Below are 7,497 nucleotides of genomic sequence, written 5' to 3' on the forward strand. Positions count from 1 at the left end.
GCTACATCCCTGGCTGAAATATAAAATTTTAAATTTTAAAAAGATAAAGCATTACCAAAAAAAATTTAATCTTTCTTATTCTTCATCTCAATCTCCTTTCTACTCTCTCACTAGACAAAGTTATGAATAATGTTTCTCAAGTTCATGCTTTTATACATCTAATTATGTTTATAAACAATATGTAACTATATTTTGTCTTTTTAAAATTTACATGGATTTTTTATTCCATTTTATTTTGTAAATGTTAAACATGATTTTTTCACTAAGATACCTTATAGACATAGAAAATTTATGTATATAGATCTGTTTTCTTAGTTTTAACTTCTAGGTACTATCTTCATTCATGGAGACACCATATGTCCCTTTCTGGTGAACACTGGGATGTTGTAGAGCCATAGTAATAGTCCTAGGCTCAACAAGACAAACTTAGAAAACTCAATTTGTCACATGGATGATAATTCCCTCTGTCACAGGAGATCCCTCAGCAGTCACCAGTTTTTTTTTTTTTTTTTAACTTCTTCCTCCCCTTTCTCCCATATCAAGGGCTCAAGTATAAGGAAACAGGAACAGACAGGCCACCCAGACTTTGAGTTCCCAAATAGAAACTCACATTTTCTGTAAAAGAAAAATCCTTCCTATAGAACTTATCAAGTATTTAAAACTCTTTTATGGTCCAGATGGAATTTATCAACAAAGATCATTTTTAGCATAGCAATGTTAACTAGTAATATAGTTGACAGGCTTCCAGGGCAGAGAGAGAGGTTGACCTAATTTTATCATGTAGAATGAGGTAAGATTTTCCCTTACACAATGATGAATGTAATCGTATTGTATTCTTAAAATGTACCGATAAACTTAATGGGGAAAAAAAAAGATTTTCCTTTATACCTCTCCTCTTTTCTACTTTTGTTTCCTGCATTTCCAAGATAAACTATTTGTACTCCAATATTTTTAAAGGTTGATTTCTGGAAGAACTCAGTGTTAGAGATTTAGCTACCAAAGTCATCCTGAGAAGCAAGAAGGAGATAATGGAATTAAATTATTCATGGTCAGATGGGCAGAAAGGATCCCACTGTTATGGGTAAGTGGGATGGTGATACATCCTACAGGCTACAGCATCACTCGTGGCAGTTAGCATGAGATTCAGTGTAGTTGTTGCAGTGACCTTAGCATTTGAGAAGTGTCTTGTCTGTAGCAATCTTATCTGCTAGAGCGTTGAGTATTCGTTTTTAGAAGCCATCAGGGAAAAGTATAAACAAAACGGAACCAGAAATCATCCCGTGTTTTGTGTGACACACCTTTAGAGCTCCCAGTGAAGTCTTAAAGCCTGAAAACTTTCAAGCAATAATAGAGAAAGTGTATTAGTCATTACCTTTCATGTAGTGGTGGTGTTTCATGAGTGGTGTTTCTTTTCATGTTCAGGGATAGCCATTACTGAAAAATGGAAAAATTGAAAAAAAGCAATTCATAAAATAATTCAGGAATTATATTCATAAGCAACTGCTATCTGTTCTAATTATTGCAAAGGTGCTCTGATTGCAACACATGATTCTGTTAGTTCCTCTGAGTTTCAACCACATTTCACTTAGTATAAATACAGCCTTCATCATTGATTTTCTGGGCTGATAGTGCATCTGGGTAAATTTAAGTCCTTGAAGTAGAGCTTCTGAGCTCTTAAAGTCAGACTTTCTACATAAATATTTTTATTACCTGGGAATTATCTTATATAATTTTTAAAATTTAATTTAATTTAATTTAATAATTATATAATTTTATCGATCTCTAAGTTGAACTATGCTACACTCAAACCTACTGCTCCAGTTCTGGGAATTCGTCTCCATATGAACTCATGGTGTGGATAATAGATTTCTTGATGCAACAGTGGTTGCAACTGCACAAGGGACAGGGCTGACTTGCTGAAGAAAATTCATGGAGAGTGAAACTCTTGCTCTATTTCTGTTTAAACCTCAGCTACACTAGATTAGACCCAGGAACCAAGAGAACTAGGAAAGGAGGAAGTCACAGCTTGCTTACAGATGTCTGACATAGTATGGCTTGGAAGAGGGAGAAAGGGCGGTGAGTATAAACCTGAATAAATCCAGACAAATTTTCAACCAGTTCTGGAGCCTGGTAGCATTTACACTTTGCTGCATGATTACGTAGCTGCCATCTCTGAATCCACGGAGAGTGAGTTTTCAAGGAACACATTGAAAAATGCTCCCATGTTCAAGGACCAACACTTCAGGGCCTCCTCGATAAAGGACCTCCCTCCTTCTCACCCAGTTTGTCCCTTGTTCATTTAGCATTTTGGGGAAGAAGAGTGCCAATAAGGTTTTTGGTTTCTGTTTTGATTTGCTAGTGCTATTCAGTACACCATTAGGAAGTGATTTAACCATTGAGATGATTTATAAAACTATGTATCCAAGGCTCTTTCCTTGACCTCAGAAGTGCTTCAAACTGTGCTGTCCTTGGAGGTCAGTGTCCCCAAAGTTTGCTTCATAAACTTGTCACACTGTTTGTAGCTCAAACACCTGAGGAATTGTTTTAATTCTGAAAACTTGGTTTTGTTACTAAGTGGAGAGATCTCCAAAGTCATATTTTTAAATCAGTCACCAGCTAACCAACTCTTGCATACAAACAGGCTTTTCCCTTGCTATGAGAAGGTCCCCCCATCAGAAGAGAAGTTACTTTTAACCCCGAAACCTGAGATTGAGCTCCTTCTTCGGTCTCTCCCAGACAATCAATATTCTGGGAATATCCTGCCCTATGATGACAGTAATTTTCTTGTAATGTGTTGGTCAATAATATTGGCAGATGGACGTTTTACCAAAAAGCACACTTGAGACAAAATTCCGAGAAAAGTTGAGTATCAGAACTACATTTCTGAACCACACACATAAAGAAAGCACCGAATGTACATCGGCTGATCACATCATCTAGAGATCGTTAATATGCTAGGCAAAAGAAATTAATGCCAGATGATTTACAGAGTTTTAATAACTTTAATTAATGTATTTCTTCAATACTAAAACACATCACCATTTTTTGCCCTCCATGAAGACTGTCATCAGTACCTTATGCATGTTAGATAGGCAAATGCTCTACCACTGAGTTACATCCTCAGCTGTTACTCAATCTTTCATAAATATTTATACTTAAATTAATTTTTTCTTTATATTTTAAAAGGTTTTATTAATTTTTTGTTTTTGGTAATTGATGTCTTAAATGTGAGGCAAGATGATATTTTAACTTGCGTTATTTCCTCAGCCGAAGACCATTTAGTTACGCATGTAAGAAATATTTGTTAACTACCTGCTATCCTTCTCACTTTGTTGCACGTACAGTGGTCTCACAATAAAAAATATTTTAAGTCTCTACAACCCAAAGTTTCCACTAATGACTGAATATGTATTGATATTCCTGATTTTATCCTAAAAACTTGATTATATGATTTCTCAAGAAATCACAATGTAACCAAAACAATTAAGAGATAAAATGTAAATTCCTCTTAGAAATACTGTGACATGAAGTTTCCAAATAAGACAATATACAGGGCCAGGGATTTAGCTCAGTGGTCCCACCGCCTGCCTCACAAGAGCAAGGTCTTGACCTTGATCCCTGGTACCAAAAAAAAAAAAAAAAAAAAAAAAAAAGTGTACATGGTAAAAATAAGTTTGTGAAAAATTCCAATTTCAAGCTGCTAGTCATCTTCTGAAGGCTAAAAACACTAGAGGCAGAGATAATAGTATTGACTTTTTAAAGGAGATAGACTTGGTATTTCTCCCACAAGGGGGTGCATCTTGCTAACACATGCACATTTCCTGTTTTCCTTCTGAGCTTTTATTCATCCCTTCCCCATGAGTTTAAACGTTCTTTACACCAACTAGTCAAGATTCACCGACTCTAGACACTTTGAAAATGAACTGTTCCCCAGGACTATTTATTGTATTACTGTTCTTAATGTTTGGTAAGTAAAATGGCCCTTAAAGCTTAGAGTTTTTCATTCCATTTTGATGCATCTGTAACAATAATTTTCTCTGGAAAAGAACCCAGACCATGCCCAAGATAAGGCACCATGAATTGGTATTATTTGTTTTCTTTTTAGGAGGAAGCAGTGGAGACTCAGTGATCCAGACAAAAGGCAAAGTGACCCTCTCCGAAGAAGCTTTCCTAACTGTGAACTGTTCTTATGAAACCACGGGCTTCCCTATCCTCTTCTGGTATGTGCAGTATCCTGGAGAAGGTCCGCAGCTCCTCCTGAAAGCCTCAAAGGACAAGGATAAGGGAAGCCACAAAGGATTTGAAGCTACATATGATAAAGCAACCAGCTCCTTCCACTTGGAGAAATCCTCAGTGCAAGAGTCAGACTCGGCTGTGTACTACTGTGCTCTGGGTGACACGGTGGCAGGAACTGCAGGGGGAGCCGAGCACAAACTCAGCAGTAGCAAAGGACCTGACTGCTGGCTGTTTGTTCGTGAGATAACTGGTTTAAGGACCAGCATTAATTTAATGCTGTTTTCAACCACCAATCAGCCAGGCATTATTGTGGTATAAAAGTCACCAAAGAATAATTAAGACAACTGCAGAACAACAAGAAGCAAGTATGTCTCGCACAGGATGCTTTAATGGCAATGGTGAAAAAAAATCTTTCACAATAATTCCTCAATTATGCTGGGAATCTGTGTTTTTAAAGCCTCAAGATAAATGAAATGGTATGTGTTGATCCTTGCATTTCATTCTAACCCCACAAACTTGTCCATGGTCACCAGGGGAAATAGTTCATTTAGAAACATAGGTGTAGCATATGAAGCTGCGATTGCTTAGTGTCCTTTTGATAAGTCAGTGCTTTCTGAGATAAACTTCAACCCAACAAATAATAGATTCTGAAAGGAAGGAAGGAAGAGAGGAGGGGAAAAGGGAGTCATAAATTTGCCCACAGTTATAAAACCAGAAGATGAAACAATTCTTAGCTTCGATGGTGGTGGTCATAGGCGATGTCTATAGTCTAAATAAGAAATATTCTTTGAGGTGAAACCCTTTGTTTTTGGACATTGGTGGAGGAGGGAATCACAGCTTCCCCAATACTTTTCAAACCATTTCTCCTACTTAAGGCTGATAATAGATGGAGGATGCTGGCCTTAAGTGTAATAGGAAAGATAGCAAAGAAGACAAATATTTGTACTTAGCTACAGATATCCTGATAGTTTTTCAAATATTGGAGATTTTGTTTTGCCTTGTCTACCATCAGTACTCAGTGCATATCTACTGATGGGCATATTAAGAGAGTTTTTTTCCTCTGTTTCAGGAACTGCAGTGGAGTGCAGCCATTGAGACTGCTGACACTGTCACTGTCACTGAAGAAGCCTTGCCCGTAACTATTTGTTTTCTCTTAATCATCCTTTCTTCATCTTCTGTCTCACCTTTTCAATTTCTTCATAGACTCCATTCAAATGATGTATCAGTTAAATTAGTAACTACTCATAGAGCATGAGCAATTTATGTACATAAGAAACTATTTCAAATACTTTGAATAGCACGCAGAAAGAGCTCTAACTCTTTGTAAAGTATGGCAGTGGGACTTATAGTTACCTCTGCTGAAACTGAAAAGAGTATTTAAGAAGGCTAAATTCCATCTGTGCAGAGACATTGGAAAATAAGAAGGCAACAAATGAAATGCCAAAAACAACTAAAAAGGTTTTTTAAAGAGAGATATAAAAATGACAATAGACTGCAAAAGGCTGAGAAGTGTGAAACCAGTGCTGGCAGACAATTCAGGAAAAAGTCTTGAAATTCGTACTGCAGCATTGAAGCCAGGCCCTGGAGCTGGAGGCCACAATGACCCTGAGTTATGAATTCTGGGACAAGATTATGTTTGTCAGGATAAGTGTGCATCATTAAAACAGGAGGCTAGCTTAAAAGACTATAAATAGAAGTTCAAATCCTGTGTCATCTACTGTCTTCTACAACAGCAACTGACCCTCACTAAAATGATGAGGCAGTGAATATTCAGCCTCAGGAATTGGCTTCTGGTTTAGGGAACATCAAAGAAAACTGAGGGTGGGTTGAAGTGTCAATTTGAAAATAAGTGAATTGCATGAATATCTGTTTTTATGTGAGACCGTTACCTCCTCCTACATTCTGCTTTTTTTTTGGATTTCGCAATGAGTACATGGCAAGAGAGTTAAGTGACTATTCCTTTCTTTGAAAATTGGTGACATTTCATTAGCCTAGCAAACTCATAAACTTCAATTGTGTTTTAATACCCAATATAAAAATAGGCCATCGGAGATAGCCAGAATGTTTATTTAAGTATCTAATAGAAAGAAAAGAGACAAAGAAGAAAAAAATACAAGACCAAGGAGTAAATAACACCACAAATCACTCAGGCCATAGAGGCAATGCAAGTGGTAGAGGAATGCTAAAGCAAATTTAATCTGAGGCAAAACAAAAACTAGAGCAACCGGCGAACAAGTAGAGGATCCAAAAGGAAAAATAAATTTATATAAGTAAAAACTTTCAGGATTCACAAAAAAATAATAGCATAAAAAGAAGAAGGAAAAGAGGACAAAGTCAACAGGAAAATCACTTACAAGGTAGAACAAAAATAACACAGAATAGGAAAACTAAGAAGTCCAAGAGATCCAATGTGTGAATAATAAAAGTTTCAGGAGAAAAAAACATGTTTAAAATGAAGGGAAAGAAATCATCAAATACATTACTCAATAATTTTTTTCAGCATTAATGATATGTATTTTCAAATTGAAAAGACATCCACATGCTCAAGAAAATATATCATTATAAATTCCAGTGTATCAGAGCGGGAAAGAAGCACCCCAGACTTCTAGAGTGAAAAACCACAGTTCTCAGAAGAACAACTGAAAGATTGGCTTTCACACTGTTTTTTTGTATCTGTATCTATATACATATAGATATATATGTGTGTGTGTGTGTGTGTGTGTATGTGTGTGTGTGTGTGCATATTCTCAGTAAGTGCACATGTATAAAACATATTTTTGGATAAATATACATACATATACACATGCTTGCTTTTTTCCATTTCATTTGGTTTTAGACTCTAAAAGAATGAATTGTTATCTTTACTCATTAATATGTTCTTTGCAATTAGAATAGTGACCAGATTAGAGTAAAATTTCTTCTAATACTTGCTGCACTGATAGATGAACATGAAACCGATTACTGCTATCACAAAAAAGCTGTTAATATTTTATTTTTCCCCTCATTGAGTTTATTGGTACATTTTAGGTATACAGTACAGTTCCATTCATCACTGGGCTCTTGTACCTTTACATGACAGGTCTTGGTTCTCATTTTCTCCCCATTCCCCTGCCCTCCCCTCACTCCTCCTCCGCCTCCCTTCCCTATTTACAAATACTTTATTTCCATTTTTTTCATTTTCTCATATTTTTTTCTTTTCCCTTATTTCCTTTCCCTTACCCTTCCTGCTTCCCCTATACCTTTAGCCCTTTTCTTCCTAAT

This window comes from Fukomys damarensis, unplaced genomic scaffold (assembly GCF_012274545.1).
Source record: "Fukomys damarensis isolate Sample0158 unplaced genomic scaffold, DMR_v1.0_HiC HiC_scaffold_17, whole genome shotgun sequence".
Taxonomy (NCBI): Eukaryota; Metazoa; Chordata; class Mammalia; order Rodentia; family Bathyergidae; genus Fukomys; species Fukomys damarensis.